The 12,565-nt window shown below is 41.5% G+C and overlaps 1 long non-coding RNA gene across 1 annotated transcript; it reads right to left on the bottom strand.

Annotated features, from left to right (window-relative positions):
- Positions 1 to 371: 371 nt before the first annotated feature.
- Positions 372 to 5,184, bottom strand: LOC125466179 (uncharacterized). The gene is made up of 3 exons (XR_007250392.1): positions 5,085 to 5,184; positions 4,232 to 4,385; positions 372 to 463 (listed from the first exon to the last, which is right to left on the bottom strand). It is a non-coding gene; the product is annotated as an uncharacterized LOC125466179 (long non-coding RNA).
- Between the last annotated feature and the right edge of the window lie 7,381 nt (positions 5,185 to 12,565).

Here is a 12,565-nt window from a genome sequence, read left to right on the forward strand (position 1 = left end):
TCTTCCCCCCCACCCACTGCATCCCAAAACCAGTCCAACCCGTCTCTGCCTCCCTAACCAGTTCTTCCTCTCACCCATCCCTTCCTCCCACCCCAAGCCGCACCCCCAGCTACCTACTAACCTCATCCCACCTCCTTGACCTGTCCGTCTTCCCTGGACTGACCTATCCCCTCCCTACCTCCCCACCTACACTCTCTCCACCTATCTTCTTTACTCTCCATCTTCGGTCCGCCTCCCCCTCTCTCCCTATTTATTCCAGTTCCCTCTCCCCATCCCCCTCTCTGATGAAGGGTCTAGGCCCGAAACGTCAGCTTTTGTGCTCCTGAGATGCTGCTTGGCCTGCTGTGTTCATCCAGCCTCACATTTTATTATCTAAGGCAAACCATTCCCCCTTTTCACATCAGCGGCGACAAACTCTGTGATTCAGATGGCCAGCAACACAGGCAGTCTCCTTGGACAGCTCCTACAAAAAGGTAAATATGCAAAGTAAGTTCCAAAGATTGAATGTCCGGGGCCGTCGGAGAGTTTTGTGGGGAGGAGTCATGGTGGTGATGGTGACGGTGACGGCAGTGCAATCACGAAGAGAAAGGGAGGAGGAATGTCAGGTCCTGGAGTGTCATATCGAGTGTTTAAAGAGAGTGGTGTTGGTTCGTGGATGTAGCAATTTGTTGTGTCTGCCGGTGTGTGGGAGGGGAAGGTCCGAGGGATGGATGGGTTGTCGGGGTCACGCAGGCAGTGGGATGCATCAGGACCCTAGAGGGTTTGTGGGGTGGGGGGGGCCTGGTGTCAGGTCCAGTGAGGTAGGAGGTCAGGGTACAGTGGGATGTATGGGTTCTTCTGGATTGTAGAATCATAGAGGCATTGGTCTTCGTCCCTCTAAACCTCTCCTATTCGTGTACTTATCAAAAGTCTTTTAAAGGTTGTAACTGTACCTGTGTGTATTACTTCCTCTGGCAGTTCATTCCATGCACAAACCACCCTCTGTGTGAAAAAGTTGCCCCTCTGGCCCCTTCTAAATTTTTCTTTTCTCAACTTAAAGTTATGCCCTCTAGTTTTGGTCGCCCCCACCCTCAGGAAAAGACCTTTGCTTTTTATCTTGTCTAGTAATGATAATGGCCCATAAGATTCTAATGAACACAGCAGCACAGAATGTCACATTCAGACAGTGCCAGTGTTGTTGTAGCATGTGATTTTTATTTTGCTGTGCAACATTACTGAGGTACAAGAAGGAAATCTGTTTTTAAAATGACGTGGAGGTGCTGCTGTTGGACTGGGGTGAACAAGGTCAGAAGTCCAACTATATCAGGTTATAGTCAGAGATAATGGGAACTGCAGATGCTGGAGAATCCAAGATAATAAAATGTGAGGCTGGATGAACACAGCAGGCCAAGCAGCATCTCAGGAGCACAAAAGCTGACGTTTCGGGCCTAGACCCTTCATCAGAGAGGTATTATAGTCAAGCAGGTTTACTTGAAATCACAAGCTTTTGGAGCACTGCTCCTTTCTCAGGTGAAGTCACTTCAGCGCTCCGAAAGCTTGTGATTTCAAATGAACCTGTTGGACTATAACCTAGAGTTGTGACTTCTGACCATTTTAAAATGATGATAGAATATAACAAATGGCTAGTGACAGGTTCAAAGAAAAATATTTAATCTAACACAGGGTTTGATATTTCTGCAGCTCCATTGTTTAAGACATCCTCAGAACCTCTCTAGAAACTGTTAACTTTTAAAACTAGATACTCTTCCTTTCCAAGTCTCTCCAGATGTGCCTTTAGTCAAACCATGTAGTTCTCCATTTCGTGCAGTTTCGCAGTTTGCCATAGCCAGCATGTTGGTGCATCAACTGTCACTCTGAAATTGAACCATGGGAGTTGTAGTGTTTTTCACATTATTTCCAAAAATTGAACAGGGAACTACAATTCCCAGATGCATAAACATCTCTGCTCAAGCTGAATTCAGCATTCAGATTGCAGCGATTGGCTTAACACTGTTGCTAGCAGAAACTGGGAGGAAGCAGCAATAAGATCTAGAGGCTGAATTTCAGCAGTGAAGAAAGGAAGCTACCATCGAAGGCAGTGGGAAGGATAAATAATATGAAAGCAATTTCAAAGACACCATTTTAATCCCGATGATCTTTTGTTGCTGGGAAATTAATAATCATTACTTTTTTTTCATTAGTGGTAGCTTGTTCTCCTACAGGCCAACGTTGTAACATTTACAAATAGAGATAATTTAGGACTGCAAGTATTTATTAAAGGCTCAATAACCCGTCGGCAGAAGTAAAATTCAAGATGCAAAGAGAATGAATTACTTAATTTAGCAGCATAGGGACTTGTCTATAATAAAAAGATATGTCTGATTTGGTTTTATAACGCTTATTTTCAGAACAGTTGGATTTAAAACAAAAATCATGGAATGTGGGCTTTGCTGCTAGGTCAGCATTGTCTGCCCGTTCTAATTTTCTTCAGGAAAGGTGATGGTGAGCAGCCTTCTTGAATTGCTTACTGTAGACAGACTGGTTTAGCACAGTTGGTTGGATTATGATTCCAAGTTATACCAATAGCATGGGTTCAATTCCCATCACTGGCTGAGGTTACCATGAAGAGGTCTCCTTCTCAATCTCTCCCCTAGCCTGAGGAGAACTGGCCATCGGGTGAAACCACCATCAGTTTCTCTCTCATGAGAGCACAGCCCTATGGTCCAGTAAGACTGGCAACATTACACTCGTGATGCTATTAGGATGGCTGATGGTTCAGCACGTTAGTACAGAAATGTGCTGCAACATCACCTCAGGCGGTGAGTCTGCATTCAACAGGCAGTCATTCACTTTTCTCAGATTGAGGGAACCCTGTCTCAAGAGGTAATAAATTACAGCCATTTATCAATCTCTATATGACCCTCCTGAAAATTGGGGGATGTAAGTTTGGAACTGAGAGGAACTCTTAAATAAATTAACTATGGATGTTGTTTCTCAGTGGTCAATAATATCAGCAAATCAACACATTTTACCAAGTTGCTGGAATGCAGAATATTATTTGAGAATTTGAATGAAGCCCTGGTTTACGGCACATTTAAACATAAATAAATGTTTTGGCCATACCCACTAAGTTGTGCCCAAATTGTACTGGCTTGCTTAGCTTCAAATTTCCACTCCAATTAACGTGCATTATTAACAAACAAACCATTCCATGTAATTGTTTCATTTTGAGCCCTTTTCCATCAAAAAGAAACACACCACTGTTTAAAAATGCAAACCTCATGCTGTGTCTAAGTCCAATTTTCACCCCCTCCAGAATTGGCTGGGACATAGGGTTTTTAAAATCAGGTGGCATTTGGTAATGGTAGGAGAGGGGGAGTGGAAACAGGGCATGGGTGATTGGCTTATTGCCTACCTACCTCTGTATGAGTTTTGCCATTTGCTGTTGTCACGTTTAGGAAGCCAACTAAAAGGCCAGTTTAGGGCCTCTCTCCTCAGGCTGTAGGGGTATCTACATGACATTGTGAGGCTGTTGTGTAATCCCTGGAAGCAGGTTCAAGGGGGCTCCTCCTCTTCAAGCACCTCTTGCCCGACAAAAGCTGGCCCCACTGTTTTCTCATCACAAAATTAGTCCAATTGAAGGCATTTCGTAATTGTTTAAAGAAGTCTCAATTTTGACCCAAAGGATGGCCCACGGGCAATCTTATGAGCAGAGCCTTACTTGGGTGAATCAAATCTCAAAAACAGCACAAAGAATTCAGAAAACATGACATGAATAATTCATCACAAAAGGTACAACAACCTGCCCTGTTTCCAACACTTGCTCCATGACATCACAGAAAGTAGGAACTGCCGATGCTGGAGTCTGAGATAACAAGGTGCAGAGCTGGATGAACACAGCAGGCCAAGCAGCAGCAGAGGAGCAGGAAAGCTGATGTTTTGGGTCTGGACCTCCATGACATTCTAAGTTTCCATATAGTCCAATTTTTACTGTATTATTGGTTTTGTGTTTTTTATTGTAATAGAGAGAAGTTTGGAAACTCAGATAAAAGCAAGTGAAATAGGCTTTAATAGTAGACAGTTCATTTATCGATGAGGCTGCCAAAAAAATCTATGTGTGTATTATACAGTAAAAGCCTTTCTTTCAAATTGGAAATCAATTTTAGTCGCTTAATCTTTTTTTTTATATACAAGCACAAATGTTTTTGATTGTTGAAGTGGCAAAACATGAGAATTCAAGGTGCAATCTTACCCATTGGTTTTGCTCCACTTCAATATGTAGTTTGCTTTTTTTTAGAAGAGGGTATGTCAACATTTCACTGAACTGTCATCTTCACCTGACTTTCGACCTCATCTCTTGGACTCACTGGCTTTGTCACATTATCCAACAATATAATGTGAATGACCTTTTATTGATTGGTTAAGAAACATACAAAAGAAATTAAAAGTCTGAGCAAAGACTAAAATTGTTAATATTTCTTTTTTCAAAATAACAATTAAACTCGGGCACATCCATCAAATCTATGGTGGGTACGGTGGCTCAGTAGTTAGCACTGCAGCCTCACAGCGCCAGGGATCCAGGTTTGATTCCAGCCTTGGGTCACTGTCTGTGTGGAGTTTGCACATTCTCCCTGTGTCTGCGTGGATTTCCTCCGGGTGCTCCGGTTTCCTCCCACAGTCCAAAGATGTGCAGGCTAGGTGGATTGGCCATGCTAAATTACGCATAGTGTTCAGGGGTGTGTGGGTTATAGGGAGATGTGTCTGGGTGGGATGCTTCAAGGGGCTGTGTGTACTTGCTGGGCCCAAGGGCCTGTTTCCACACTGTAGGGAATCTAAAAAAAATCTAAAGCTTGAGGAGTAACCTCCCCTCTGAGATATGAAGGGGTCAGGAAATTATATCGAATCAATGGAGATTTTGGTCAAAGCTAGGGAACTAAGTTCTTTAGTTTTTGAGCTCAAAGTGACAGCTCAATGGGTTCTGATTATTTAAGCTTAAAATGTTTGGTTAATATGTATTGATTATTGCTTTCTCCTTCTTTGCAAGAATACTTGCTGCTTTCTGTTGTGTATTCTCCTTTTCACTGACTCTCTCGCATGCTACTCACCTCCTGTGACTTTATCTGTGGTTTTCATCAAGTTATGCATTTTATATCTCTGTTAATATGAAATTGACATTTTGTGGGGGGATGGGCTGCACGGTGGGAGTGGGGGAGGGGAAGAATTCAACAAAATGTGGGTTAAAAATATGATTGTGTGACGGGAGACTTAAAGAAAAAAGGAAGTCATACATATAACTTCGCTATTGGTTTGTTACAATATAAATAGCCAATCAGAACCTGAAATATATTGATGTGTTGCAAGCTCCAATCACAAAGCAGCACAGTCACAACATAGCCTAGATGAGGACTTAACCCCACTTTTGCCAGTGTCAAGAAATTTTCAAGGCCATAAGCTCAGTCTTCAGACTGGCTGCAGCACCTCACTGTGGCACAAAACAGCAAATCAGAACAGTATTGTCAAGATCAGAGAGCTCTGTGCCCGATGAGTGAGATTGATCGATAACCCATATAAATTTATGGAGACAAGTTTTCTAAGATAAGGTACAACAGTATTGGTATCATTTTTATATCAAAGTGAATGCAAATCAAACAAAACAGGAAGCTCTCAAACCTGTAATTCGATCGAGGCTGATCTGCTGGAAAGTTTAACTTGTGCTTTTTTTCCTACTAAAGTTCAGACTGAATTTCCTGATATTGGAATTGCGAGCAGAAAGGGCCCCTTCATCTGTAAGAGTGCAGCTTACAGCATTATAATGTGTGAAAATGAAGATTTAATGATAAGTTTCTACTGCAATGCTTCCAACAAGGTGGAACTATTTTACGTGACTAAGAAATCAGGGTAAAGGGCCAAGTTCTATTACACAAGCACTGTTGAGTTACAGAAAAGTCAGTAAGACTGGAGTTAAAGAAAGGGTAAATCACATCATAAAACTCAGTTAGCAACTGGGTGATTTCCTAACTTGCAATTCCTAAAAAAATGTAACATTATGCTGAGATAACTACATGTAGAGCTGGATGAACGTAGCAGGCCAAGCAGCATCAGAGGAGCAGGAAAGCTGATGTTTCGGGCCTGGACCCTTTTTCAGCGTAACATTAAACTGACTTTATTAAAAGTGTGCTTGGCACAGCACCAATGCAGGAGCTTCTCTGCAACAATCACAACTGTGGCATTACTTAATGAAGAAACAACTGGATAAGACATGTAACAGCATATTTCCATGATGCTCTATATCTCTTACAATACCAGATTACAGTAACCAGAATTTAATATTTGATAAAGATCCTATTTCTGTGGGAGTTTATCGTTTTTGTGAAAATCCTACACTCACCATTAAAATAAATCTATTAGTCCAGTAAAACATAATGCTACCTTGCAAGTTACTAACAAGTACAGATGTTTTATGTTCTTTGTGATTGAAGGAATTACCTTATTTCAGTTTAACGCTGCCTACTTGGATCATGTGACAAATGGCCACAATGTTCATTGTATTATTCGGGTGATGGAATTAACATTTATTAAGCCATGGGAAATATTATTGGTGTGGTACTCAAAACAAATGTGATCAGCTGCCCTTTGTGTGTTTGTGGAATTCTAGATCTAACTTTATAATGCTGCTGACTGAATCATTGTCATGTGTTTCTGGTGATTTGGCCAAAAGGTAGAGCCTGCTGTTCGTTTGTCTGATTATTAGGCAAAAGCAGAGATATTCTTGCCTTCCCATTTGTCACTGTGCTTTTCCAGCTTGGAAGGAACCTTATCCCTGGTGCTGCCCTATAACATGCTTTGAGGTGAGCAAGTTTACTGCTCCTTTAATGTCCCTTCTTTTCTGCCCCTTTCAAGGAGAAATGAGCTTAGCTACGTCCTGCATCTCTCTGAGACCTCACCACTGAGCTTTGGATCTAGCAGTCAGGAGATACTGGGTGGAAAGCAGTGCTCAGGAGCTGTAGTAGACTCCCCTGTTACATAGTTGACTGTTTCAATGGGAATGTCCCATTGTCTTGTTCCACTTGTTTTAATGAACTATTGTGCTTTTGCTTAAAGTGGAAGACAGCACCTACCAACAATTCATTTGCTTCAACCAAAGGTCTGTAGGCAGCTCACACACCAAGGAGACTGATAATTTTTGATACAATTTCATAGGATAATCTATGCAATAGTGTCCATATTAAAATCATACTTTAATGTAGCTCAATTTGGAAGATGTTGATGATATAATATCTTGGTGGATTGCCAGTTTCACTCACCACATCCTAAATCAACTGTCAAAACAGGCCATTTTGTTCAATCATGCATAATGATTAATGCATTGGAATTTCTTTGCAAATACAGTTATCACATGATCATACTAGATGCTTGGAATGATATCAAACATTTTAAATGCAGAAGTTGTTAGTTATTTGTCATTTCATTACATTTACAAATAATCAGGAGTTTCCCTGAAGTCATGTACTGAGCTGATCTAAGAAAGGAGCTGGATCATATCGGAATGTTGGGTAATTTTACTCCTATGAGTGAGCTTGGCTTTGAATGTCACTCTTTTGTTAACCAAGCGGGATGCAAAATAGTATCAACTTTCATGTTCCTCATGCTAGCTCATGAAACACTTAGTTCGGAGCTGGTATGTATCTCAACTCCATTTACCTGTTTTGATCTCTGACCCAACAAAACAATCAATTTCTGTCAAAAAGCTCAGACTGTCCCAATATTCAGTTTTTAGAACACTGAATTTCTGGTTTCTACTACCTTTTACATGAAAACATATGGCACTTCCTAAGCTTCCTCCTAAATTCCCAAGTTCCCTTCAAGCCATTGACCATCCTGACTTGAAATATCTTGCCATGCTTTCAGTTTCACTGTTAGATGGACTTCAAGTGGACAAATCTGGAGAAAAGCAAGTCAGTATTTATAAAATTTACACAGAAATATTGTTTAGTTCAGACCAATGGGAGCAAAATTCCAAACTATGCGAAGCATCTTAATCACACAGAAAATCCACGTTCATAATATGCATTATCTTTACAGCATTCACATGTGGTACAATCCCTTCACAACAAGGAACACAAATACATAGCTGTGGTTTAAGTGCTTTACTTCTGTTATTTTTCTTATCTTTGGAGCTCCCTGAATTTCATTATTCTCAGCTAGATATGAAAGTGCATGACTTGAATAACACATTTCACTACAAGTCCAACAGCTAGATTTTACTGAAGTATAGGTAGCTTTATATCGGGAAGGATTTAGAGTGAAAGTTTCACAAGTCCACATGAGCAGGATATTCAGCAGTAAGATTCTGGCAAAGGTTTCAGTTTTTTGACTCACTAAAGTAAATTCTGACTTAATAGAAATGTTACAGTAGCATGAATTTTCATGCAAGCTTGTTAATCTTAATGCTTAAGAGCCCCCTAGCCCCCACTAAACATGTCTAGGGCATTAATTATGACTTTAGAAAATTAATCAATGCATCAAATGCGATGTGCACACTTTTAGCAGCAGAGGTTATGACTGTGGCTTAAAGAACATTTTATTCCTCAAAGCAGTCTGATGCAGCAGTGAATAGAGTCATAACCACTTGGGGAAGTGTGGTGATACACGTATCTCACAAGTTCCAAGATCATCACAAAAGTTAAAGATTTAATCAAATTACTCAAAGACCCCAATTTTCCTGTCAGATGAACTCAAGCGAGTAGAAAACACTGATTAGGTTTCTATACTTAACAAGAAACTGTTAATTATTACAAATAAATCAATTCTAACAACGGGCAATCAAATATGAATTATTAACTAATAACTGTAATTAAACTGCAATTAGCCCTCTTAAACTCCAATATACATATGCAGACAGACAAACAAAATAACACATATTATGGGTGAAGAAAAAGTTAGGGGAGCACAGTCCAATAGCACCAACCCACAGAATTCAATGAGGTATACTTTTTTTTATTTTTTTGAGCCTCTCTCATCTCCAATCATCTTTCCAAGATTTTTTCAGTTCTTCACTGCAGATGCAGGAGAGTTGGCACACTGATTGCTCAGTATTTCAGTTACTGGTTCAAGGCAGCATCTTAAAGGTAAATAATGATTTAAAATAGTCAGCCAACTTCCAATTCTTACTTCTCTCCTAAGAGAGAGAGAGGTGTTTTTAAGAGTTTAGAGGCTTCCTGCTACTGCATTGTTCACCTGCGCAACGGTCAGAAAATTGTTTCATGCTGATGGTTCCTGACTTGATTGCTGATTGAAAAACCAAATCTGTCCCTGTGAACACGTACCAATAAGTCTCCAGCAGTTACCCCTGATGTGTGAGCCAAGTGGCAGTATCAATTAATTCATAATGAGTTTCAGTCATTAATTTTAAAACTGCAACATCTCCTTCTACAGTCTTTAATTTAAAGCAAACCTTTTGCCATTTTTGTCCATGGTATGAGCATTTTTTAATCTGTCAAGTTATGACTTGCACTGTTTGCTTTGAGCCAATCAATAAAGTATTTCAGGAACTACATGGTAGCAAAAGTGGGTTATTTTCAATATTAAAAGTTTGCTGTATGCAGAGGTTTTAATGTCTCACAGTACATTACATACAATATCGTTTTTGGTTAGTTAGATAACGTCATGTTTTACAGACTCCATCTTATGAGGGCCATAAAACTTAACTGTCAAATGTGGCTAAAAACATTTAATGCTTCATATTTCTTGGAGGACCTAACTTTTGAAGGATTGTGGAGAAGTGGATTTATTTCAAGATTTAGAGTGGCTTCTTTAAAATGATTAAAAGATCACTCTGGAGACTTTTTTTAAAAACAGGTTTTCATGGAAATCCTTTGACTGATGCTTAAGTGCTTGGTATATTACAGACCCCTGCTAGGGTAGGTTTGAGTAATGACCGGCTTGGAGTCACGCTAGTACCTAACTGGAGATCAAGAAGCGTGTGCTGCCCAGCTGATCGCCCCCATTTCTGAGAAGAAACCCCTCTGGTTGAGTTCAAGATGAAATGTATTTGCTTTTGTTTTTCCGAGTGCTTGGAGAAGTCTCTCAATACATATTTCCTGACAAACTCTGCTAGCCATGACCCCAGGGAAAACTTAGCTTGATCCTACATCCTTTGTTTCTATACTTTTGGCTTTAAGAATAACCCATTGTCCAAAATTATTAGGAGGCCGAACCTCTGCAGATAGTAAATCAGTAAGTATTCATTAAAGAAATGTGGTTGATAGCTCTTTGTTTGAATCCTGACAATGGGCATGGTATTTAACTAACCATTTTAGATAACTTGGATTCTTTTTTAAATTTGATAATGTGATCTATGGAGTAATGGGGCTAGGGAGACAGTGCACTCCTCCAGCTTTAGTTATAGTACAAGTTAAAGCAGAAACTGATTGGTCAACTTAACTGTTACTTGGTCTAGGCACATAGCTGAGAAGTATCAGAGATAATGGGAACTGCAGATGCTGGAGATTCCAAGATAATAAAATGTGAGGCTGGATGAACACAGCGGGCCAAGCAGCATCTCAGGAGCACAAAAGCCCTATTCCCAATTCCTCCGCCTCCGCCGCATCTGCTCCCACGATAAGACATTCCACTCCCGCACATCCCAGATGTCCAAGTTCTTTAAGGACCGCAACTTTCCCCCCACGGTGATCGAGAACGCCCTTGACCGCGTCTCCCGCATTTCCCGCGACACATCCCTCACACCCCGCCCCCGCCACAACCGCCCCAAGAGGATCCCCCTCGTTCTCACACACCACCCTACCAACCTCCGGATACAACGCATTATCCTCCGACACTTCCGCCATTTACAATCCGACCCCACCATCCAAGACATTTTTCCATCCCCTCCCCTGTCAGCTTTCCAGAGAGACCACTCTCTCCGTGACTCCCTTGTTCGCTCCACACTGCCCTCCAACCCCACCACACCCGGCACCTTCCCCTGCAACCGCAGGAAATGCTACACTTGTCCCCACACCTCCTCCCTCACCCCCATCCCAGGCCCCAAGATGACATTCCACATTAAGCAGAGGTTCACCTGCACATCTGCCAATGTGGTATACTGCATCCACTGTACCCGGTGCAGCTTCCTCTACATTGGGGAAACCAAGCGGAGGCTTGGGGACCGCTTTGCAGAACACCTCCGCTCAGTTCGCAACAAACAACTGCACCTCCCAGTCGCAAACCATTTCCACTCCCCCTCCCATTCTCTTGATGACATGTCCATCATGGGCCTCCTGCACTGCCACAATGATGCCACCCGAAGGTTGCAGGAACAGCAACTCATATTCCGCCTGGGAACCCTGCAGCCTAATGGTATCAATGTGGACTTCACCAGTTTCAAAATCTCCCCTTCCCCTACTACATCCCTAAACCAGCCCAGTTCATCCCCTCCCCCCACTGCACCACACAACCAGCCCAGCTCTTCCCCCCCACCCACTGCATCCCAAAACCAGTCCAACCTGTCTCTGCCTCCCTAACCGGTTCTTCCTCTCACCCATCCCTTCCTCCCACCCCAAGCCGCACCCCCAGCTACCTACTAACCTCATCCCACCTCCTTGACCTGTCCGTCTTCCCTGGACTGACCTATCCCCTCCCTACCTCCCCACCTACACTCTCTCCACCTATCTTCTTTACTCTCCATCTTCGGTCCGCCTCCCCCTCTCTCCCTATTTATTCCAGTTCCCTCCCCCCATCCCCCTCTCTGATGAAGGGTCTAGGCCCGAAACGTCAGCTTTTGTGCTCCTGAGATGCTGCTTGGCCTGCTGTGTTCATCCAGCCTCACATTTTATTATCTTAGCTGAGAAGTACTCAACATTTTAATCTTACTTTACTTTTATTGTGAAGTATGAAACTTGGTCTGTGATGCTTGTAAAGGTTTACATAACTAACAAGAATAGAGGTGAGGGAAAAATCATTAGAATTACTCCACAATTTATCAGATAAAGTGGAGATGGGGGTGCTACTGTAGTTTTATACTTGGATGGTTAGTGGTCTCAATCACATATAATCATCCTGTGAAAATGACCATCATTCCATTTAAAAGAAATAATGCACAAGCAAGCCAACAAAATATTTTAAAAATGTTTAAATAAAAAGGAGAGAAACATGATCTCAGGGATGCCATTAAATGCCTTAGAGACATGAGCCTGAAATTTATTCCTTAAAAGAGAGAGAAAACAAGATACCAATGAAACATCACTGCAAAAAGGGCAAATAGACTTGTGATAGCAAAGGAAAATGTAGACGTAAAGTCTGACACTAGAGGATGATAATTCCAAATGAGAAAGGATGGAAATTATGAACAGGTACATTAAATAGAAAGTATACTGGAATGAGTAGGTAGGAAAATATTGACAACAAACGGAAACAATAAAACCCCATAATTGCTAAAACAAGGTAAGAGGTGTTTTAGTGCAAATGGGTTTGACGATACAATGTGTTCTTGCTTATGTTCCACAATTATCCCTTACCACACTTCCCTCCACTGTCGCAGCTGCATTTGTTTGAAATATTAAGAACAGCTTTCCATAATTCAATTATGGGA

This window comes from Stegostoma tigrinum, chromosome 31, assembly GCF_030684315.1.
Source record: "Stegostoma tigrinum isolate sSteTig4 chromosome 31, sSteTig4.hap1, whole genome shotgun sequence".
Lineage (NCBI taxonomy): Eukaryota > Metazoa > Chordata > Chondrichthyes > Orectolobiformes > Stegostomatidae > Stegostoma > Stegostoma tigrinum.